At 41.2% G+C, this 25,444-nt stretch overlaps 1 protein-coding gene and 1 pseudogene across 7 annotated transcripts in view; one reads left to right on the top strand and one right to left on the bottom strand.

Moving 5' to 3' along the window:
* The window catches only part of ESRRG (estrogen related receptor gamma), a 656,681-nt gene that overhangs the window by 263,809 nt on the left and 367,428 nt on the right, over positions 1-25,444 (top strand). The window lies entirely within an intron of this gene.
* LOC127483615 (U6 spliceosomal RNA) lies at positions 13,694-13,793 on the bottom strand (annotated as a pseudogene).

Genomic DNA, 25,444 nt, shown 5'->3' with positions numbered 1-25,444 from the left:
TGTTTGCTTTGCAAGCATACTCTGAGTTTCTTTTTCCCTTTTAATTGGCACATAAAGTTTTGAAAGACGAAACTGAACAATAGGCCAGAAGTCCTGTCCATGCAGTAAAGACACATAGGAAGCTTAGCCATTCCCACTACAGCACACTTCGTAAATGTGTTTCTGAAACTCTTAAGGTAAGACTTAAAAAAAATATATTGGACAATTGTCAAGGATGGTTGATTTTTAAGGCTTAACTACCTGAGCAATGTTCATTTAAAATAACATATGAGTCTCAATCAAAATGATCTAAGCTGAGCAGAACAGCCGCTTTGTCCTTCCCTTTCAAGGAAGTTCTGAGCCGCTACAAAATCTCTGAGAGTGAAATTTCTTAAGTTAGTGCTCTTTATTCCTTTGTGGTAATTTTTTTCTGCATAGCTTTAAAATTTGAACCTAATGAAAACTTTCACATAGGGAGCTTTCTGGATACAGTGGTTAAGGTACATCTTCAGACTCCTTCATCCCATATCGGAGTGCCTGGGTTAAACTCTAAGACCTGCTTCTGATTCCAGCTTCTTGCTAACGTGCTCCCTGGGAGGCAGAAGTGATGGCTGAGATGGGGGTGGTCCCTGCCACCCATAAGGGAGACCTGGATTGAGTTCTGGGCTTTGGTCTGGCCCAGCCCAGGCTGTTGTAGGCATTTGGAAAGTGAACCAGCAGATGGAAGATATCCCTGTCTCTGTATTGTCTCTATCTCTTCACTTTGCCTTCTAAATTAAAAAAAAAATTAAAAAGAAACTTTATTAGAGAGCCCCTTTTTTTGGTCATTCATCAAAATGTGTGAGGCACTGAGAAACAGCTTAAGGTTTAAAGTATTATTTTCCCTTGGGGATCAGATTTTCAGTCAAAGGAAATAAAACATCAGTTCCTGTTGTGCTGACGCCTGGACTTGTTTATGCTCATGGGCTCTGTGATGGTGGCACAGTCTAGCAGTCAGGAGCCCGTGTCCCAGACCTACCTTGCGTGGCTGGCCTTAGTGACAGTCTGCATTCCAAACATGGCTGACCTTCCCCCAGGACCCCACTCATCCTCCCAGGGTACTGAGCCCCTCGACTGGTCTCATCAGGTGGATGGCCCCTGATGCTACCTACTTAACTCAGTACAGGTACATTGCCCTTACTACCACCTCACTGTGTGTGAAAAGACCATTGTTACCCTGAGAGCAATATCTAGGGGTCCCTTGCTCTGCTTTGAGTTCTTAGCACACTCTTGCTTCTGATTGAAATGGAAATTTCTAAGCCAGGTTAGTTTTCATTCCTTGTTTTTTGCAGTGCCATTTTTATTCTTTGATTTCCCTAAGCCTTTATTTGGACTATTGTAGCAGCATTAGCCCAGAAGTCTCATATCATGAGTAAGAACCAACAGGAACCTTAAACATACCCCAAATCCATGAGCAGACATTTTCATATGGCTCTCATAAATGTTTTAAATATGTTCCAAAGCAGTGCTGACCTCCTCATAGGTGATTCTGTTAACAGGACCAGGCTTTGGTTGCTTTTTACTGACTTGTTGATTTAGAGACCAGCTGCCTCCTAGGAAATTGTGATCAAAAGCTATAAAAGCAGACCATAAACATGTCAAATACATGAGTAAGAATTGGGAAACTTGATCTGGCCTGTGATCCAATCTGGGTTAGAGATTGGTACTACCTAGAATTACCATCTTTAAAGACGTTAACAACTCACAGAGCATTTGTGTGTGTATGGACATGTGTGTATGAAGTCTGTAATTTCAACCCATGTCCTTCCTGTGTGATTTTATGATTATAAATTTTGTGACCCTGAACCTTCCCTCCCCTTCTATACCTAACACTCTGTAACTGACAGAAGATCAGGGAAGGTATACAGTCCAAAATGCTAATTCATTAAATTCAAGAGAAATAAATTACTCATTTAAGAAATAGAAATTGGATAGGTATGATCAAATGATTTGGAGTAAAACACTGAGGAGAAGAGCTTTGGAACAGAGAAAGTTCTGCAAAAAGGTAATGTCTAAGCTCAGGCTTAAAGGACAAGTTAGAATTAGCTAGAAGAGTGAGCAGGTGGGACAAAAGTTGTTGCTATCAAAGGGAATAGCAAAAAACAAATCCTAGGGCTGAAATAGACATATTAAATGATTTTATTTATTTATAACCTATGATGGTACCTTTTTCTCAAGATTGTGAACATTTGGTGCAGTGGTTAAGAAATACCACTTTAGATATTTGAATACCATTTCAGAGTGACTGGGTTCAAGTTCCTGCTCCACTTACAAGACCACTTCCTGTTAATGTGCGCCCTAAGAGGCAGCAGATGATGGCTCAAGTGCTTGGGTTCCTGCCACCCACATTGGAGACCTGGCTGGAGTTCCTGACTCCTGGTTCCAGCTTGGCCCAGCCCTAGCTATTGCAACCATTTGAGGATAGAACCAGTGAATAGGGAATCTCCATCCATATCTCTTTCAATCAGTCAATTAATCTCCTTCTATCTCTGTCTCTCTTTCTCCCTCTGCCTTTCAAATTTAATAAATAAGTATTTAAAAAGCATGTAGAATAATTGAAATATGGCAGAAAGTGAAAATAAAACATTTGACTAGTTGATCTATACCCTTGCCTGATTTTTTTAACTCTGCTATTATTTTTTATTGATATAAAGCCAGATTTCATGTAGTTCATAGATAAAAATTCTAATGTATGCACTGTTTGATATTAAATTGCTCTCTGAGGGGTGATGACTGTTCTACGTCAGTGAATCCTACAAGTAGTACAAGATCTACTTCAGCAGTGTAGAATTTTCTGAAGGAGCCCACGAAAATTTCAAAGAGAAGAAATTCTTAGAATAAAACAAAATTCTGTTCTTTGGCTGCTGTTTCCTTTTATTGTGTATGTAAGGGGAAAAGCTTTCCAAAAGCAATGTAATTACTGCTTTTCTTCTGTTTTCCTCTATTCTGTATTGCCTCAGTCTCTCATTTCTAGCTGTGGCTCTAAAAGTGTGGTCGTAGGACCAGCACCATCAGCGTTAACTAAGAGTTTGTTAGAGCTGCAAATTTTGGGATGGGTATTGTGGTGCAGCAGGTTAAGCCACTGCTCAGGACACCTGCATTCTATTTTGGAGTGCTGGTTCCAGCTACTTGGCTTTCAATCCAGTTTCCTGCTAAGGTGCCTGGAAAACAATAGAAGTGGCTCATGTGCTTGACTCCCTGCCTTCCATGTGGGAGAGCTGGATGGAGATTCTACTCTCTGCAGCCTGGCCCAGACCTGGTTTTTGAAGCCATTTAAGGAATGAATGAGCAGGTTGAATGTCTCTGTCACTCTGCCTTTCAAATATACATATATATACATATACATCTATATCTACATATATATTTATATATAGCTTTTAATAATGCAGATCTTTTACTCCTGCTCAGATCTACTAAATCAGAAATTCTGGGTAGGGTTCAACCATCTATGTTTTTCCACACCCATTAGATGATCTGATGCATGTGAAAGTTTGAGAACCACTGGTCTATGCTGTTCATGTTTCTGTATAAAACACTTTGTAATCTCATTTGTTAAATGAATTTTGTATACATGTCTTATTAGATTATTATTAAATTCTTTATTGAGGGGCCAGCATTTTGTTTATTCTCTTTATTTATTTGAAAGAGAGATTGAGACGGAGCAAGAAAGAGACAGAGATCTTCCATCTGCTGGTTCACTCCACAAATGCTGATAACTGCCAGGGTTGCACCATGCTGAAACCTGAAGCCAGGAAATCCATCTGCATCTTCCACATGGGTGGCAGGGACCCAAGTATTTGAGCCATCATTACTGTTCCCCAGTGTGTGCATTAGCAGGAAGCTGGAATCAGGATCAGAGCTGAGACTTGAACCCGGGCACTCTGATATGGGATGTGAAATCCCAAGCAGTGTTCTTAACTGCTCTGCCAAACATCCACCCCTTTTATATTTCTTATGCTTAGGTTTATCATTCTTCATTGATAAGCCTTCCTTGCCTCAACTTTTAGAACATGTGAAATATGAAATATAATTGTAATAACTCTCCATGTCTTTGTCTTCAAATTCTAACATCTGAGTCAGTTTAGGATCTCCTGCAGTTGATATCTGTTCCTTCTTATTTGGGGATTAGATGGTCCTACTTTTTTTTTTTTTTTTTTTTTTTTTTTTTTAGAATGCCCGATAACTTGATCAGATACCAGACATTGAGAATTTTGCCTTTTCATATGCTGGATATTTTACAATTCTGTTATTATCCTTGAGCTTTGTTAAGTTGCTTGGAAATAGTTTGTTCCTTTCAAATGTTGCTTTTATGATTTGTTAGATGGACTGGAGCAGGGCTCAGTCTAGACTAATTTTTCTTTAATTTTAGATGTTCTACCCTCTGCCCCATATCATGAGATGTTCCCAGTCTCTGGATGGAAGCAGGCGCTATTTCCAGCTTTGTGAGAGCAACCGGGCACTTGTAAAGCTAATCGTAAATGCTTCCTCCCCTAGCCTTGGGTTGCATATTTAAGGCATGTGACTAGTTAGTAGTCAGGTAAATCCTTGTGCATTCTCTGTCTAGGCAGCTCCATCTTCTCTGTTACTCTAACTTCCAACTTGAGATGCCTGGATCTCCTGAGCCCCTAAGCCTTGTCCCCTGAATAGAAAGAGTCTGCCTACCTCTGTGTGTTTGCCTTCCAGCGTAGGGTATGGCCTGGGCCCTCTCTCAAAGAAATGCACTGAGACCATCACAGGTCTTAATGTTATTTGTTTCTCATCTCTCCGACATCACTGTCTCTCCTTGCCTCTTTCTAGTGTCTTGTAAATTGTTCTGTATGTATTGTTTGCGCTTTGATTTATTATAGGTGGGAGGGAAGATCTGGTTCTTGTCGCCCCATCTTGGTTAAATGCAGAAGGTACTGCTCCTATTTTATTCTCATTTTATATATTAGAACTTTCCGCACAGTGCTGGAGGAAAGGACGATGACATGTGTGTCTGCATTTCAGCCAGACATTGTTCTTGTCTTTCTCTCTCTTTGTTTTTTCATTTTTATTTGAAAAGCCGAGAGATGGAGACCTTCCATCTGCTGGTTCATTCCTCAAGTGCCCACAATAACCAAGGCAAGGGCCAGGTTGAAGCCAGGAACCCAGAATTTACTCCAGGTCTCCTGCATGAGGGATAGGGGTCTAAGTACTTGAGCCATCATCTGCCTCCCAGGTTGTGCATTAGCAGGAATCTGGGTCAGAAGTGGAGTCAGGACTTGAAGCAGGCGCTCTGACAAGCAATGTAGGCATCCCACATGGTCTGCACTGAATGCCTACCCCAGCCAGACATTGTTCTGAACATTGTACATGGACTGGTTCATTTGATCCTCACAGCAACCCAAGAGATAAATGTGGTCTGTATATTACAGATACAAAAACTGAGGGGTGAATGTCTGGCCCACACTTCCAGGGCCAGCCAATGTATAGCACAGTCTGCCTGAACTTGACCCTTAATCTTGCTGCCCAGAAATGCTATCTCATACCAGAAGGTCACCAGGAGATGTCATTTTGAAAATAAACCACACCTTAGGCCTACTGCTGGCTATCTTCTTTGTGATCAGCACTGTGATCCTTTTTTTCCTTTACTTTGATATACATTTATTAATTTTTGTTTTATTCTAAAGGCATTGATAGATAGGGGAGGGAGGGAGGGAGAGAGAGAGAGAGAATATCTTCCATCTGCTGGTTCACTCCCCAGATGCCCATAAGAGCCAAGGCTTGGCCTGCACAAGCCAGGAGCCTGAACCCCATTCTCAGTCTCCCACAAGGGTGGCAGGGACCTAGTACTCAAACTATTATCTGCTTCCTCCCAGGATCCACATCAGTAGAAGCTGGATCAGAAGTGAAGGAGCTGGGACTTGAACCAGGCTCTCTGATGTGGGGTGGGGCATCCCAAGAGGCAACTTAACCTTGGTGCCAAATGCCCACCTTAGGACCCTGATTCAAAATCATGGTAAATCACTAAATCTCAACTCTGCCACTTAGGCAAGTCACCAAATCTTGCTGGGTCTCATTTGTTAATGCAAGGTGTCCTTAGGATCATTGGTTGCTATTCTCACCCTGACTTGTATACTACAGCGTCTGTTTAAGTGTTTACAGCAGGTGATAATGGAATGAACCGAGGCGTTCAGCAACCAGGCAGTCAACCAGATGCTTCTCCATCCTTACATGCCTGTCCCTGCGGAGCCCCAAGATACCCCCAGCAGGCCCCTGTAGACGACGTCCCCAGTCAGCAGGAAGTAGCCAGAGACTCATGGTCACCCCCTTTCCTATCATCAAAAGGTCGGGATGGTAGCTTTGGGATCTGCAAGGAGGGAAGGCCTACACTTCCGGGAATGGAGAGGCCTACTTCCGGGGAAGAAAAGTCCTTATCAAGGTCCCTGCGGGTGCCTAAAGGTCAACCAGTGAGGATCAGACCCGCCTCAACCTTTAACCCCCATGCCCTGTATCTATAAGAGGAGCTCTCCCAATTTCTGACATGCGACTTCCCCGCCCCCACTCTATTGCTCTGTTGGGACCCGGGAACCTCGCCCAGGAGTGGAACCCCAATAAAAGCCTGTGAATTAATTGATTCGTCTGCCTGGAAAGATTTGTTACATGCTGGACACCTTGCAGTTAACAGGGAATAATCATCCCCAGCAAGAGAACTCTTGTGAAAATTAAATAAAGTATCAAATATAAAGAACCTACTATGCCAGCCCCTTCACTGGAAACTTGCTGATGAAATGTAAGGTGTGGCCGTGCCTAGCATCTGGGAGTCGTTAGCTGCTAAACAGAAAATAACACTTTTACTGCAATTCTAGTGAGGACATCCAGTGACTTCATTTATTTATTTATTGTCGTTGTAGTGGTCTGCTTTTCCTATCATTTCATATCCATCTTCTCGTTTCATTATTCTAACTGTGCTTGAAGAAAGAGTTATTTTTCCGTTTTATTTTATCATGAAGAGATGGGTTCAGAGAGGTGAGAAGATTTGATCAAGATCCCAAGGTGAGCAGGTAGCATAGTCAAGGTGACTTCTGGGGCTCTCTGACTCATTCCAGTCCTCATTATTCTATGGACAGAATGCCAGTCACAATTTGAAAATTATTTGAGAAAGTCAGTGAACTTCTAAGTGAGTATATTTATGTTCTCTGTGTTATAAATAAAGCCCAACAAGGGGTACTTTTTCCAGTAAATGAGCATGTGTTTTGGTGAATGAATCTTTATATTGCTAAGAATGAAGGAACAGGGTGGTGTTTTTTTTTTTTACTTTGGCTTAGTGGAAAATTAGCATCTGGACTAGACTTAGTGTTTAGAATACCCTGTGACTCTGGCAAGATCCCCAGAGATGATGAGATACACAGAATTGCAGAATGAGATTTTTTTTTCCTCCTTCTAGACTTTTATATTGTGTGCATTTTTAAAGAATGCTTCTAATGTTTATTTTTAAATGTGATACCATGTGGGTGATATTGGTGCATTTCTTCTGATGTGTCCAGAATTTAAACCTGCAGGCAATAGGGGTGTTGAAGTGAAATTGGCCCTAGACAGTTAATAAATTCTAAGCAGAGATGCATAAATCAGCAAAGGGTATTTTTTTTAAAGTTTTTCCCCCCCAAAGGGTGGTTAAAGGAGAACAGGAAAGAAGTGTCTTTAGAGAATTGTTTTCTATCAGTTCAGAAAATAGAAGAAACCATTGAGCATTGCCCAGTGCTGGTTAGCAGATTGTCATTTTTAGGTTTGATGTTCCAGGGTTTAATTGTCTTTCATGTGAACAATAGCAGACACTCTCTGGTGTGCTATGCTAGCATGATAAAAGGGGGTCGTTCTTGCATAGCAATGCCTTTTTTTATTATTAGCGTAAAAAATTAGCAAGCTGGAAGTCGTTAGAAGGAGTTCCACTGGCATTAATTGTAATGCAGCCTGAATGTGTTTGCAGACCAGCACAGCAAGACAATAGCAGGGAGGAAAAAGAGCAATATTAATAGCCTTCTACTTATTGTATCATTTTAGTGGGCCTTAATAAGGTGTCTGCTGTCAACCGGAATTTATTAAAAAAAAAAAAAAAGACATAGTAATTGATGTATTGCAGTAAGTATGGACGAGGGCTCAACTTGATTAATGTATGAGTTGGCTTTTTAAGGCATTTTAAAAAGGCTTCTTAACTGGGTCTTAAGAGACTGGCACAAGCCCACTGTAAACTACCTCTTTGCAGTTGGAAAACAGCCTGACAGCTGCTGATGTCTCTTGTGGGTTTTTCTCTTTTTCTCTCTTCCTGATCAGAGAAAACTGAAGTAATATACTCCTCGTCAATAATTGCAGTGCTTAAAAATCTTATAAAGGGATTTTGACTCTTGTCTCCAGAGATAACTTTCCAAAGGTTAAATTAGTTTTACTTGTGTGTGCTTCAAATATCACCACTTTCAATAAGGAGTGGATTTGGTTTTTAAATAAGCTGCTATTTTGTGGGTTCCCTGTACCTGGGTCCTTTCTGTTATAAACTGTTTTGATGTCACAGATGGTCTTGGTCCAAAGCAATTTTGGTCACGGTGAGTTTCTTCACCGTCAGATGGTGTGTGTTCTTTCCTAAGTGTGTGCGCGGATGTGTGTGTACAGGAGAGACAGAAACAGGCACATCGATTAAGCAATTAGTAATACTCGTGCAGAAAAAGTGCCCATCACGCTTCCCAGGAAAATTTCTTCCACATCACTTTTGAGCTCTGTTGATCCATGTCTCCATCTACCCAATATACGTGCATCAATTCCATATTTTCTTTTCATAGAAAGTTTTTTTTTTTTTTAAATAAAAAGCCAAAGGAACTGAGTCATAATCCCAGAGGACACAGTGGGAAAAAAGGAGAAAACCGAAATACTTTGCCTCTTTGGTGTCCACAGGTGTCAACACAGTGACCCAGGTAATAATGATTTTGATGACAATAAAAAGAAAACACTTGATGACTTGCAAACTTCCTGAAACTCTCAGGCTATCCCGCTGCCCTGTAGAAGGAAGCACCTCATCATTATTCAGCACCACTGCCTTACCTTGCGTTGAGATAAAGTCCGTAAACATGAGAGGAAGAAATGAGAATGGAAAGGGGAAGAACACACCACAAAATACACAGCCCCTTCGCTCAGCCGGGTTTCAAGGCAGCCGCTGTTTGGAAGCATTTTCTGCAGAAACATTCATCGCCTGGCATCCTGGCAGCTAGACTTGCGGTTTGATGTTTTGGCTTGTTTGTGAGCGACCGTGGAAAGGCTGATGGCGGGGGTTCAGTGTAGATGCGGCACGGAGGGGAATCATCCTCACATGTGTCGTGTATTCAGAGTTGTTGCCACCCGGGCAGGACTTTCTTCACACCAAGTTTGAAAAGCAGGTGGTTGGTTCAGGGTTTAAGGCACCAACTGGGACTCCCTTTTCAGAGTACCTGGGTTCAAATCCCAGCTCCACTTCCCGTTCTACAACTGCCTGCCAATGTGCCCCCTAGGAGGCAGCAGGTGACGGCTCAGGTGTTTGGGTTCCTGCCACCCATGTGGAGATCTGGAATGAGTTCCAGGCTCCTAGCTTCAGTTCAATCCAGCTGTGAATTTGGGGAGCAAACCAGCAGATAGAAGATCTATGTCTTTCTGCCTGTCAAATCATTTTCTTAAAAAAAGCATTTTGTTTTCTACTCCAGCTGGCCACAGATAGGTCCTTTTGAATGTGTATAGTATTTTCAGAGTTTAACTTTAGTCACCTGTAAATTGGAGCAATAGTAGTACCCACAGAAATTTTCCTAGGATTTCAATGAGAGAGTTCATAGAACATTTGGCACCAAATAAACAATCAAGTCAATCATAATGACGTTAGCAGAAACTTTCAGCAAAAGACAGGCTCCTGTTTGTTGTTATTTAGGTGTCTGTTGTTGCCAGGCACATGGCTGTGTCCATAAGCCCTGTTGTTGTTCAAGCCAGTTTCAGTGGGAATGTTCTTTGTCTCCATGTTTTGAATCCAAGTATCATATCAGTTGCCCATAGGCCCTGAGTAATTTTTAAAAACAAAGAATATTACCTTTTTTCTTCTGGACAAAAATACATACAGGACAACTTCCTCCATAACTGAGCCTGACATTGACCCATTGAGTTCAAAGCCCAACCTGACAGACTCCAGCCAGGCGCAATCTGTTGTTCCACAGGTATTTTTCAAGAGCAGAGTACTTCTAGAGGACTGAGCCATGTGACTGTCCACTTCTGGCATCCATCAGCTAAGGCTGTCAGGCAGTCATAAGTAGTTGCCATGGGCTTTGTAAAGACATTATCATGTCCATTGTTTGCACATGTATCTGTTTCTCCTGACCTAAGAAGTCAAAGTAGAATAGATGCATACTCTTAGGTTGGACTGTTGAGTAAATTTCACTCAACAAAATGTATTGAGCTGCTATTTATATTTATACTCACGCATACATTTGGGTACTTAAAAAGTATACAAAGATCTGAGAGCTAGTGTTGTGGTGCGATAGGTTTATCCCCTGCCTGACATGCCAGTATCCCATATGGGGGCCAGTTCTAGTCCCGGCTGCTCCCCTTCCGATCCAGCTCTCTGCTGTGGCCTGGAAAGGTGGTGGAAGATGGCCTAAGCACTTGGGCCTCTGCATCCACATGGGAGACCTGGAAAAAGCTCCTGGCTTCAGATCAGCCCAACTCCAGCTGTTGTGGCCATTTGGGGAGTGAACCAGTGGATGGAAGACTTTTCTCTGTCTCTCCCTCTCACTGTAACTCTACATCTCAAATAAATAAATAAAATCTTTCAAAAAAAAATAAAAACAAGTATACAAAGATCAGGCAGCCTCTTGATATCCTGGAAGATTATGGTCTAGTAAGAAAGAGATATGGAGAGCCTGTGTGGCAGCTGCAGAAGTGGCCAGCAGAGCCTGACTCCCAGATTCTTCACAGTCGTTGATGCTATTGTGTCTGGGCTTATTCTCTATGTCAGGATTATGACAGTGTTTCAGGTTTAATAGAAGCCACACATGTTCTACAGCATATAGAGTTGTGGTACAGGGGGTTAAGCTGCTGCCTGCAATGCTGGCATCCCATATCAAAGTGCTGGTTTTAGTTTTGGTAGCTTTCTTTTGATCCATCTTCCTGCTAATGTACCTAGGAAAGCAGTGGAAAATGAAGCAAATACTTGGGTCCCTGCCACCCACATGAAAGACCTGGGTAGAGTTCCAAGCTTCTGGCTTCAGACTGGCCCAACCTTGGCAATTGTGGCCATTAGGGGAGTAAAACAGAGGATGTTATTTCTCTCTCCCTCCCTCTCTCCCTCTCTCCCTGTCACCCCCTCTCTCCCTGTCACCCCCTCTCCCTTTCTCCCTCTCTACCTTCCTCTCCCTCTCCCTCTGTGTGTGTATGTGTGTGTATGTATCTCCCCCTCCCTGTCACTTTACCTTTCAAATATTTTTTAAAGGAAGGTATAGATAGACTTCTGAAAACTAGAAATTATAGCAAAAATATATTCAATTAAAATAGGCCTGAGTAGAAAAGCAATTGAATCATTTTATCAAGAAATTATCAAGTGCTTGAAAAATAGGAACGATAAAATCAAAAGATGAAAGCTAGAGATGGCACTGAAAGCAATTCAGTGTGGATGTTCACCTCAACGAAGGCTTCATTGGAGCTTGAAAGATAAGGAAGGAATGGCCCCATGAGGAGTCCAGTTCAGCTGGTCTTTGAGGGAGAGGTAGAGCATGCTGGGTGGATGCCTTAGGAGTGGGGCATAAAGGAAGAGAAGTGAATGTGCATAGTGATGACATTTAAAGTTCTGGGACTACATGAATAAAGATAAGGAGGAGGGAGAAAGACACAGAAAAGTGGAGGGACCGGAGAGGCAGGGTATGTGGAAGCTGAGTGTCATTGCTAAGTAGGATGCTAAGTTGGGGGAGAATGTAGAGAAAATGGAAAATATCATACAAAAGAGTTTGGACTTCATTATTCTATAGGAGGAATGTGTATCACTGTACATTTTTGCAGTTGATTGTGATAATATCAACACAATATATGGGAGCTAACTGGTAGCCTGTGATGGGTGGGTTGATAACCATGTTGCATTCACTTTGCAAATTAGGCCTAGATTTCGGGGACTTTCACTTCTTATTGCTACTAGTCTGCTACTCAGCTTGTCCACACTGCTTTACAAGAGACCTGGCTCTTTTCACCTTTAACTTGATTCATTTGTTTAGCATAATACATACTTATCAGGGTACAAACATTTTGGACATGTGTTTATGTCCTCAACCAAGGCAGAGTACTACAAAGTTTGAGAAGTGGTTGCAAAAGGAAGGGGTTTTAATAGACTAATATACTGTAGGTGAATGACACTTCTATAATATCTCATTTACACAAAATACATGTAGCAGACAGATAGTACTGTCTTCTTAGACCTGCAAAGTAGCAGGGGCTATAGTCAAAATGACTCAAATGTGTATTGAGAAAGTAGAACATGAAGGGGTGTCTGGCACATTGGTTGGTCTCCATTTGAGACCACCACATCCCATATCAGAGTGCCCAATTTGAGTCTTGGCTCCTCCACTGTTGCTCCAGCTTCCTGTAAATGTGCACCCTAGAAGGCAGCTGATGATGACACAAGTCTTTGGGTCCCTGCCACCCACATGGGAGACCTGGATTGAGTTCTAGGCTCCTGGGGTCAGCCTGGCTTAGCCCTTGCTGCCAAAGGCATTTGGGGAGTGAACCAGCAGATGGGGGTGTCTTTCTCTGCATTTGTGTCTTTCTCTTTCTGCCTTTCAAATAAAAAAATGAAAATAAATAAAATTTTAAAATAAAGAAATCTATCAAAAAAAAGAGTAGAACGATTAAACTTTGGTCTGGCAAGAACCATGATGGGAAGTAAGAAAACATGGCTGGGTAAGTCCTATTTCTGGAGCTAAACATCCTGACTGGATTTGGTCTCAGTCATTTGAGGCTTTAATTTTATATTAAAAAAATCAGGTGATCCAGCTCAATTTTTCTCAATAATTCTATGATTCTTAAGGCATCCCATACATCAACTTTTATTCAAAATTCAGTGTAACTTAGCATCTAAATGCCTGCTTATCTATGCTCAATTTTTTCCTATACTAAGCAAGACAAACAAAAATATTTTCTTGCTTTCCAGGAGTGCATAATCTCATTGTGGAAATAAACTACAGGATATCTTAAATTGCCAAAATATGTGTGACAGACAATAAAATCTTAGCAGATACGTGAGCTGTTTTTGCAGTTACATCAAAACTCTCTGATCTTATTTAAAATGTCTTTAACTGCAATGTGCGTGCCATGGTTTCAACTTGAAGGAATTTCCTCACAATATCCTGCTTACCATTGTTGTGTTCATCATCTTGATTAACTAATACTGGTTCTTTATTAGCATCCTTGTAAGAGAGTGCCAAGAACACAGTATATATCAGTGGTCTCTATGAAGACAGCTGCTAACCCCTTTAAAGATGATGATAATGAATTTCAAGGATGAAGGCCTTAGACTAAATCTAATTTTGAAGGAACATTCTTAAGTTCCAAGGAAACCAAGCATAAGCAACTCTTGAGAAATGAGTTTTTTCTCTTTGCTTTGATTTTGCATTAAGTTTTAGATTTCTAGTAAACTTAGCAGTAGTATGTTTCATATGTTTCATCTAGTTTTTTTTTAATATGCTTCATGAATTTGCAAGTCATCCTTGCCCAAGGGCCATGCTAATCTCTATATCATTCCAATTTTAGTATATCTGCTGCCAAAGCAAGCACTGGTCATTTCTTGCTCACCATTATTTCTTTTTTATAGATTCTCATTTACTTGAGAGGTGGATGGACAAATGGATGGATAGACAGAGACAGGTCTCCCATTTGCTGATTCTCCTCTCCTCAAATGTCTACAGCTTCCAGGGCTGGGTCAGAGCAAAGCTAGGAGCCAGGAGCTCCATCTGGGTCTCCCACATGGTTGCTAGGAACTAACTCTTAAGCTATAACCAGCTGCCTCCCAGGGCACAATCAGCAGGAAGCTGGTCTCAGGAGCAGAGCTGGAACTCAAACCTAGGTGCTCCAATATAGGACTCAGACATCCTAAGAGGCATCCGCACTGCTACACCAAATGCCCTCCCCCTCTGTTCTTTCTTCCTGCCCATTCTGAAGGTACCTTGTCAAGATTTTGGGTTCTTTCCTTTTCACTGAGCCATACCTAATACTTCTTTGTTTTATAAAGGTGATGCCATCATGGCCCAATTCATGAGAGTTTTTTGCTCTCCTTAAATGCCAGTTTCTAATATTTGTTTGATGGGTCTTGTTTATTTTCATAATGTTTATGAACACACAACAGGACCCTTACTTAGTAGGGTTGGTGGGAGATGCAAGCTGGCAGGCAACAGGGACATCTTAGTTTGAGTTGCTGTAACAAAGCACCAAAGGCCGAATGGCTTACAAGCAGAAGAAATTGTTTTCTACACTTCCGGAGGCTGCAAAACCTCAGAGTACAGTCAGGTTCTAGTGAGGTCCCCCTTCTCTTTATATCCTTGCATGGCAGAAGTGTGGGTGGGTGGTGGGGAGAGGAGCGCTCTGGCCACTAATCCCATCCACCATCCATGAGGGCCCTAGCCTCAAGGCCTAATTGCTTTCCAAGTCTTCAACTGCTAATGCTATTACCTTGCATTCCAATGGATGAATTTTGAGTCGGGGTGGGGTGTCATAAACATTCAGTCCATGATAAGTTAAACTGCTGTGTGTTTCAAAACTGCTTATGATGCCAAGTGGAAGGGGAAATGGCAAATGCATCTCACTGGTGTAAGGTCAGGCTGATTCAGAGTGGATAGCTTTAGTTATGAGTGGGCACTCTGAAAAGGGTACGTACTCCTGCTTTACAAAAAATTATCTTTCTAATTAGGGATAGATCTTTAACCTTTCTTTCTAGTCCTGCCTGAAATTCCAAGAAGAGTTCAGAAAAGTATGATTACATCACAATATGTGATCCAATATAAAATATATTCAGTAAAACCAGCACCCAGTGTTGGCACAGAGAATTTTGCATGTATTAGTTAAGTAAACTCTGCATCTAAACACATATCCATAAACTGTGCTTTGTTCTGTTTAGACTCAAGTTACTAGAAGACCAAGTCTTCAAGATAAACATTCATTAGTACTTCATACTACAGTCTTGATAAAATATCTTGATATTATCTAGCATATCTCCTAAGGAATATTTCCACAGAACTTTTGTGCCCTTCATTCTTGGTAAATGCTTCAGCAATAGATTTAGTGAGAACTGTAAAACCTTCAATAACTATCATTAATCTTTCCCATTCTTATTTTGGAAAACAAGAGGATATTTATTACAGATTATAGGAAGAGTTTAATTCCTAGGAAAATATATATATATCCTTTTCATGTTAAATTTTACTACCTTCGATTTTGCAAATCTTGAAGTGTTGTAAACAAATGCACCTTTGATAATTGCTATAAATGAGATAGAAATCCAATGAATTAGACAGTTATTTGATCAAAGATGCACATTCAAATGTTTCACTATATCTAATTGTTAGCATGTCTCCAAATATGGTACCATTTTTCAAAGAAGTCTTTGTTTTGAAATTACCTGTGGTGAGTTCAATATTGACTATATCTCTTTTTTTTCATTTTCAATTATCTTTATATACAGAAGATCGATTTAGTATATTTTTAGTAAAGATTTCATCAGTTTGCACCACACAGAACATAAAGTGTAAAATACTGTTTGAGTACTAGTTATAGCATTAATTCACATTGGACAACACATTAAGGACAGAGATCCTACATGAGGAATAAGTACACAGTGACTCCTGTTGTTGACTTAACAATTTGACATTCTTGTTTATGATGTCAGAAATCTCCCTAGGCTCTAGTCATGAGTTTCCAAGGCTATGGAAGCCTCTTGAGTTCTCTGACTTCGATCTTATTTAGACAAGTCCATGGTCAAAGTGGAAGTTCTCTCCTCCCTTCAGAGAAAGGTACCTCCTCCTTTGATGGCCCATTCTTTCCACTGGGATCTCACTCACAGAGATCTTTCATTTAGGGTGTTTTTTTTTTTTTTTCCAGAGTGTCTTGGCTTTCTATGCCTAAAATACTCTCATGGGTTCCTCAGCCAGATCTGAATGCCTTAAGGGCTGATTCTGAGGCCAGAGTGCTGTTTAGGACATCTGCCATTCTATGAGTCTGCTGTGTATCCCACTTCCCATGTTGGATCGTTGTCTCCCTTTTTTATTCTATCAGTTAGCATTTGCAGACACTAGTCTTGTTTGTGTGATCCCTTTGATTCATAACCTATGAGTGTGATCAATTGTGAACTGAAATTGATCACTTGGACTAGTGAGATGGCATTGGTACATGCAACCTTGATAGGATTGTATTGGAATCCCCTGGCACATTTCTAACTCCATCATTTGAGGCAAGTCCGATTGAGCATGCCCCAATTTGTACATCTCCTCCCTCTCTTATTCTCACTCTTATATTTAACAGGGATCACTTTTCAGTTAAATTTAAACACCTAAGAATAAATGTGTGTTAATTACAGAGTTCAACCAATAGTATTAACTAGAACAAAAAAATACTAAAAGTGATAAAATATTAAATTGTACATCAACAGTCAGGACAAGGGATGATCAAGTCACTGTTTCTCATAGTGCCCATTTCACTTCAACAGGTTTCCTTTTTTGTGGTTGGTTAGTTGTCACAGATCAGGGAGAACATATGATATTTGTCCCTTTGGGACTGGCTTAATTCACTCAGCATGATGTTTTCCAGATTCCTCCATTTTGTTGCCAATGACCAGATTTCGTTGTTTTTGACTGACGTATAGTATTCTATAGAGTACATGTCCCATAATTTCTTTATCCAGTCTACTGTTGATGGGCATTTGGGTTGATTCCAGGTCTTAGCTATTGTGAATTGAGCTGCAATAAACATTAAGGTACAGACAGCTTTTTTGTTTGCCAATTTAGTTTCCTTTGGGTAAATTCCAAGGAGTGGGATGGCTGGGTTGTATGGTAGGGTTATATTCAGGTTTCTGAGGAATCTCCAGACTGACTTCCATAGTGGCTTAACCAGTTTGCGTTCCCACCAACAGTGGGTTTTTAAGGATGCAAATGTTAATGAACTTCATGTCACTCCCACCATAAGCAATGTGTCCTTAATGTTAAGAATTCAAGGGTGCCGGTGCCATGGCTCACTAGGCTAATCCTCCGCCCTGCGGTGCGGGCACACCGGTCGGGGCACCAGATTCTGTCCCGGTTGCCCCTCTTCCAGGCCAGCTCTCTGCTGTGGCCAGGGAGTGCAGTGAAGGATGGCCCAAGTGCTTGGGCCCTGCACCCCATGGGAGACCAGGAGAAGCACCTGGCTCCTGCCTTCGGATCAGTGCGGTGAGCCGGCCACAGCACGCCAGCCGCGGCGGCCATTGGAGGGTGAACCAATGGCAAAGGAAGACCTTTCTCTCTGTTTCTCTCTCTCACTGTCCACTCTGCCTGTAAAAAAAAAAAAATAATAATAATTCAAGGTGCCGGCGCTGTGGTGCAGCAGGTTAACACCCTGGCCTGAAGTGCCAGCATCCCATATGGGTGCTGGTTCTAGTTCCAGCTGCTCCTCTTCTGATCCTGCTCTCTGCTATGGCCTGGGAAAGCAGTAGAAGCTGGCCCAAGTCCTTGGGCCCCTGCACCCGTGTGGGAGACCCTGAAGAAGCTCCTGGTTCCTGGCTTCAGATCGGCGCAGCTCTGGCCCTTGTGGCCATTTGGGGAGTGAACCAGCGGATGGAAGACCTCTCTCTCTCTCTCTCTCTCTCTCTGTAACTCTGTAAAATAGCTAATGGACTGATTTTTTTCTGAAGAAGAGAAAAGGTAATAGATAACATTTGTTAGAAAGTATATTTGGATCAGCAGCATAGTTGAAAATAAACATAACTATTATTCAACAAAGAGTTTCACAATTCATTTCATTTGAAAAAAATCAGAAACAGTGATTTTCAAAGATAATATTCACTTGGAAGGTGCTGCTTATGCAGTCATCTACATTTTTAAATTGTGTGTTTTCTGTTTGAAGACCCAATAAAAATATGTAGCTCATTATGGACATAATAAAATATCCTATAAAATTAGTAAAAAAAACTTTATAGTAGATGCAAACTTCAGTGCATTCTACCTCTCAGAGTCTCTATTTATTTAGAATAAAAATTTGAAACCGTAATCAGAAATATTTGCAATAAATCATCCACCAAAGGAATAAATTTCGTAAAAGAGTCATGCCCTATTTTCAACCCTGGACATGATCTGGGAAAACTGTAGTGCAGATGGCTCAATATTGCTGTTGTTTGTGTAAACTACACTGAAGGAATCCAGGCAACCTCCTAATGGGAAGACACTGAAATTTCAACTAAAAGCAGTTGACATTTCTGAATATCTGAAGGACATGGGCTTTTTTATGTTATTATTAATATGTTTGCTAAATAATCCGTATCAAAGCGAGTTTTGTAAGCAGATTGTTCCCGATAGCCAATGCTGAAATGAAGCAGGAAGAATCCTTTTGATCTCTTGGGAGTAAACTCCTTTTTGCAGATAACACCTAACAAGAGAATTTCTGTTGATCTGCTATCAAACGTAATAGGAACAAGTGGAATTTGAGTTCAGCACAAGATAAATAAATAAATAAATATAAGCCTTATATAGGCTTTTGAATGCATACCTTTAAATATCGAAAGATAATGGTTTGTATAGCAGTGCTGTATAATGCATTTCTTGTCTTCTGTTGGGTTCATGTGACGAATTCCAGTTGATAAGCCTCAGACTCTGGAGTCAGTTGTCTGGCTAGTTATTAAGATTAAGATAAGTACGGAGAAGAAAGATACAGTGCATTGTACTACCTTTATGGGACTGGCCACCTAGGATTCTGAGTGTAAACAATGAATTAGTTCACCCTGACTCTCTTTCAAACCTGAGGTGAACACTATAAACATTGGTAAATTATGATTGAGGATTATTTTTTCATAGGGAATATTTTTTAGATTATAAAAAAATTTCAAAATATGTCAAAATGTGGTGGTAAGATTTTAGAAAAGAGATCGCTTAATTTTTCTCTTTATATTGATATTCAGAAATTAAAAGATAATGAATGGATCCTTAGTAGTTCAATCAGAAAGGCATTTTATTCTCATAGAGCATGCCAGGAGAAAAAACACAAGATATTTAAGTGTAGTTAGGGGACTTTATGTTGAAAGATATATTCATAAAATATATAATTCTAATGCATATGCAAAGCTAATATTGCCTATTAAATGCTTCTCAATAATTTTTCAGAGTGACAAAAGTGCATGCGCTGTTCCCTAAAGCTGATGGAATGTTCCAAAGACACACCAAACAGAGACAAATATTTTCTGAGGTTCCGTCAATGATTCACACTAAATATAGTAAATATGAGCTTTGCTGCAAATTGGTAGGCAACATTTCCTGCACAGCAAAGTTTAACTGTCTCTGCGATGGCTGGAGGAGTGATAGAAGGCGGCAATTTAGCAGGCACAGCATAGCAACATGCTGCGCAATGCAGAGCACTCGGAGGCCATTAATTTTTGTTAATGAATTTAAAACTAGATGTATGGAAATGGTTATATGAAATGTATACACTGCTAAACAGTTAACTAGTCCTTAGGGCTTAAGTTTAATTGTCTACGTGTAAATCATTTTGAGCAGGGCAACCTAATGAGTTAAAAAAAAAAAAAAAAAAACAGGCCAAGACACATGTGGTTTTGTGATGACTGCTAAGTAGAGAAACCCACAGGTAGAGAAGACGTTCATGTGTCCGGAGAGAGCTCAGGGAAGTGGTTCTTGCTCCCTTTGGCAGACTGGAAACATTTTCAACAAGGAAATCGCCAAGTACACCATGTGCTTATGGCTCTTTGCTACCTTTGAGTTGCCATTTTAAGTCCTCCTTAACTGAAATGATTTTACTCACCTCCAACCCCCAGGAGACGTTGGGCCATACCTGGAGACATTCTGGGTTAATAAAACAGGGCAGCCAGCTCCTGGCCTCTGGTGGAAACCAGGGATGCCACTCAGCATTGTACAATGTACAGGGTAGCTCCCACAACAAAGAATCCTATGTCCCCAGTGTTACTAGTGCTAAGATTGTGAAATGATGACCTGTTCTACCATGTTCAACATGTTCTACCATGTTGTAAGAGCATTTATTTATATTTAAAAAAAAAAAAAAGGGCCAAGTGGTGTGGCACGGCTTGCGACAACGCAACCCGCATGAGCACTGGTTCGAGACCCGGTTGCTCCACTCCTGATCCAGCTCCCTGCTCATGCACCTGGGAAAGCAGCGGAAGATAGCCTGAGTGACTGGGCCCCTGCCACCCATACGGGAAACTAGATGGAGTTCCACATTCCTGCTTTCCACCTGGTCCAGCCCTGGCCTTTGTGGGCATTTGGGGAATGAACCAGCAGGTAGAAAATTTCACTCTCCTCTCTGTCTCTCCTTCTCTCTCTGTAACTATGCCTTTCAAGTAAATACAATAAATGTTTTACAAGGATGCAAGAATAGAGTATTCCCTGTCTGATCCCTCAATAGTATTGTTTTAGAGCATTAGAGGTCATAGCTGCCACCAGTTTCTTCCCGACTGGATGCCCAGTGTCTATGGGCTCTCCAGCTCAACAGTAATGGTGCTTTGTTTAGAGACCATACATGAAGCACAAATTCACCTGGGTTTAATGCTCTTCCTAACACAGCCTACTCACAAACCTGGACATGCCCTATTTAGGGAGACACACCATGCCTGAGAATAATGAAGACTGCTCAGGCAGCATCAGAGTCTGGACTAAAATGACTCACAAGATTCATTCCAACCCCATCATCTCTGATAGGCTGAGGGGAAGGGATGAATTGGTACAGTCAGGAAGAAAACATGACAGGATGCAAAAAGTGCTGGTGGTCCCCTGAAGAAAGTCAATTGAGGAATTAAAATTTATCCCTTTCTTTTCTACTCCAGTTCAATCATAGTACCTTTTGAATTTCCTTGAGATTGACTGAGGATACGTTTATGCTGAGAATAAAGACAAATAGCAAATGGGCTTTCTATTCCTATACAGTTTATTAAATAAAATTAAAACCGGAGCATAATGCCATGTGAGAGCAGATTTATGATGAAAACACTAAATATTGCTCGAAAACTTTAGATGGAAGACATTTATACCCTCACACATCTTCAGAGTCCTGGTAGCAGAAACTGCACAGCAGGCCTAGAGGAACTATACCTGGTATTGTCAACTTACCTCTGTAACCTAAGCAGTAATCACAATCCAGGATTAACCATCTCTTGTCATACTCATTTTAAAATAAAAAAAGCAATTGTCACCCTGCAGCTGACTGCCATTGAATTACTTACCTGGAAGGAAAATGGAGTTATCAAAGCCCTGAGAATCCAAGAAACTGTCTATTCTTAGCAATTGCACTGTTGCAATCAGTATCTCTGGGAGCTTCCCTTCTGCCTCTGAATCATTTATACAGTGTCTGCCTTTGAGGAGAACTACAGAAGGGCAGTGCCAAATGAAATGAAAAATCGACAGCTTTATCTGGGCCTCAGTTTTCTTCCTTGTTGAGTAATGTTAATGGGTCTGAGTTACTGAATGAATGAGTTCATGAAAAAGCAAGTAAACCACCATATTTAAGATCACAATGTGTATAGAAACTGTGTTACAAATGTTCTCATCTTTTGAACCAGTGATTCTACTTACAGACCTTCTGAGAAAGCAGTCAGAGATCAAGACCAAGTGTCTGGTGGGCAAAATACTGCCCTTAGGTCATATCTTGTCCAATACCTGTTTTGTGAATAAAAATTTCACTGGAACATAGCCACAGCCATTGATTTTACATATTGTCAATGGCTGCACAGAACTGAGTAGCTGGGCAGAGATTGTATGGTTCTTATGGCCTAAAATATTGACCCTCTATAGAAAAGGTTTTCCAGCCCCTCTAGACAATAACATAGGCTTATTGTTTCCTTGTTTATAAGTCAATATTTTAAGATAGCCCAACAGTTTACTAAGGTGTTGCTAAGTAAATTGCAATAAATCCCTGTATTGAGATATTCTATCCTGCCTAAAATGTTGAGCAAGAATTTTTAAAGACATGAAAATACTTTCACAATACAGTAAGTGGGGAAAAGTAGGTTTGAAAACTAAATATAAGCTAAGATATTAACTATGGAAAAATGTCCAAAGAAAAGAGATTAAAAAGAAACTACAAAGTAATTATTTAGGGATTTGAGGATTAAGAGTACTTTAAATTTTCCTCTATTTACATGATCTAAATTTTCTACTGTGTTTTTAAAAAATTGCTTTTATTAGGAATTTAAATAAAGATGAGACAGTTACTGTAATAAGCAAAGAGAAGGGGCAATGGGGAATTTCTTTAGGCTGTTTCCTTCTTGGTGTAGTAGACAGGAAGTCTCCTTTTCCTCCTCTTCAGAGAGTGGAGCAGAGGTGTCTCAGGTGGAGGATATGTTTGGATCACTTTTCTAGCAGGGCAGGGTCTTGTTCACTCCTAGTGCCAGCCATTGCTTTGCAGATCCAGAGGTTTATGACATTAGCTTATGTCTAAGGCTAAAGACTTGGAAGAGTGTGATGCTTGAATTTGCATGTTTTGGAAGAAGCCCAAGCATGAGTCAGAAAGTTCTAGAGGAGGAGTGTTCTGGGGGAAGGAAAGAGCTGAGGCAGGTACTACAGTAGGCCACTGGGTACTTGGCAGAATGTGGGGAACAGTACAGCTCAGAAACAGGGAGCAGGCGCAGACCAGGAGTGTAGGGAGCAGCTTGACAGGCATCACCTCTTTCTTGGTTTTGCCAAGGGCCAGTTTGCTCTCATGGAAACTTCTCTGTTTCAGCTCTTCTAGGCCTCCCTGCCAAAGCCCACAATGACTTTGGCCACCTGCTTTGCTTTTCTATCAGAGGTGGAGTGCATGATGAATATTGTTCCTCATGTTATTTAGATTCTTTATTGTGCCACTGATAGAAATAGGTGAGAAGAATTTGTGTCCTCTGTAACTATTTTGACCAAGGCTCTTTGCCTGTGACTAACTACCTCTGGTTGAATTAGATTCATTCACATTTAACAAATATTTGTGATATCATTTTTGCATGCCAAATGCAATTCTTAGCACTAAAGACACCAAAGTAAGCAAGATAGGAACACATTTTTCAGTTGTGGGGAGCAACCCGGACTAGACTAAGTTACTGGAATTAAGACTTATTCTATGCATCTGCTCTCCCACAATATGGCGCTGGGAGAGAAGAAAACAGCTTCTACACAGCTGCCTCCAGTTCAGCCAATAAACTGTAGGACTTGCTCCTGATTGGAGGAGAGCAGCATACTCGGCGTGTGGGCAGCCAAGTTAGGATTGGCAGAGGAGGACTATAAAGGAGGAGAGAGACGGCATGCACCAGGAACATCTAAGGGGAACACCTGTGCAGCCCCCGAGAGAGCCGGCCGGCGGTGTGCCGCTCCCCTGCGGAAGTGGGGAAAGTGGCCAGGGGGAACCGCCCTTCCACGGAGGTGGAAGGGACAGTAGCCAACCCGGGAAGAACCAGCAGCAAACCCGGGGAGGGCCGAGCAGACGAAAGAACAGCGCAGGGTCCTGTGTCGTTCCTCCACGAAGACGGGGAGCGACATCAGTCCTCATGGACTCTAAGTACTATAGTGGGAAAATATACAAAAAATATATTACCCACACATACAGACGTAATCATCCATAGAATATGTCAGAGGATGGGGCCCGCATCGTTCACAGAGGTAAAGGTGCTGCCTGCAGTGCTGGCATCCCATATGGGCACTGGTTTGTGTCCTGGCTGACCCACTTCCATTCCAGCTCATAGCTAATGGCCCAGGAAATCAGCAGAGGATGGCTCAAGTGATTGGGCTCTTGCTACCCATATGGGAAACCTGGAAAGAAGCTCCTGACTTCTGGCTTCAGCCTGACCCAGCGCTGACCATTGTAGCCATCAGAGGAGTGAACCAGCAGATGAAAAATTCTTTCTCTCTTTCTCTGTCCTCCTATCTTTCTGTAACTCTGACTTTTTAAAGATTTAAATAAATCTTTAAAAAAAGAATATGTCAGAAAATGATAAGTGACGGGAAGACAGTAAGTCAAGTTAATAAGCTAGCAATTTGGGGAGGGGGTAGGGAAAGTGCTACTGTAGATGGGAGTCATTTAGGGGTCCTCTGTACAGAAAACATTTGATCTGAGACTGAAATAATGAGGCAGAAATCAGCCTTGCAAAAATCCAGCTCAGTTGAACTCAACAATGTTTGAATTGTGTCAGGTACTGTTCTGATGACTTGAGTTACAGGAGTGGACAAAACAAAGTCCCTGCTGTAGAAAGTCATCTTTCTGAGTGTGTATGGTGCCTATATCACAGAATTTGCACAAATATGTGAGTTTGTAAAGAAAGATAATGCAGATTATGAGAGCAGCTGACTTGAGTAGGATGGGGTGCAGGAATGTTCTGTCAGGGCACTCTTGACAAGTTTGTCTTGAGTAGAAACCTTATGGGAGTAGACCAAAGACTCAGGAAAGAGTGTCCAAGGCAAAGGGCCTTAACGGAGAAGGAGCTCTGTTTTTGGAGAGCAGAAAGAAGGTTGATGAGGCCAGAGCGTCCCAGAATAGAGCATGTAGGGCCTGTAGACTTGAGTGAGGAGTTAAATCTGATTCACCTGGCATAAACAACTTTGAGGAGGTTTGGAAGAGAGAGGTGACGCTGTGTGACTTCCTTTAGTTGAGGGTCTTCATGGAGATAAAGATGGGAAAGGAAAATGAGATAAAAAATTTTTTTTCTGGTAGAGTTAAAATATGCAGACAATGCCCATCTATTCACTTCTTCCCTAATGAGAACCTTCACTTGAGCTGACCCCCAGAAAAGTGAAAGGTTTAGGGAGGACTTGGTTCTTAATTCCCAAGCCTTGTAATGAATTGCAGGTGCTGTGCTCTGGGTTCATAAAGAGGTTCATCTAGCTAGAAGGGGAATAAGGGGGATTGTTCCTCTCCCATTTCCCCTCCCCTCATTCCCTGAGTTTTATTAAGAAAAGAATTGTATTTCCATCGTTGAAATGCTGCGTATTAAGATAACAAGCTCAAAGGAGAATACACCCAAACAGTGCATGAGGTAAAATTAGGACAATACTTGGGTTCCTGAGAGCTGTAATTAAAGCTATCTGGATTAAAAAAGAGTTATTTCAATTCAGATTTATGTTCCAAGGAAACAAAAAGGGAAGAAAGAATGGGAAAGTGAAATACAGCAAAAAAAGAACTCTTAATTCCAATGTATTCAACTCGCCCATCAGAAGAAATGGCATTAATTCAGCTACCCAATTACAGTAATGTGGTTCAGAGCACCTCA

The sequence above is a fragment of the Oryctolagus cuniculus genome, chromosome 13 (genome assembly GCF_964237555.1).
Source record: "Oryctolagus cuniculus chromosome 13, mOryCun1.1, whole genome shotgun sequence".
Taxonomy (NCBI): domain Eukaryota; kingdom Metazoa; phylum Chordata; class Mammalia; order Lagomorpha; family Leporidae; genus Oryctolagus; species Oryctolagus cuniculus.
This window is presented reverse-complemented; position numbering and strand designations above follow the sequence as displayed.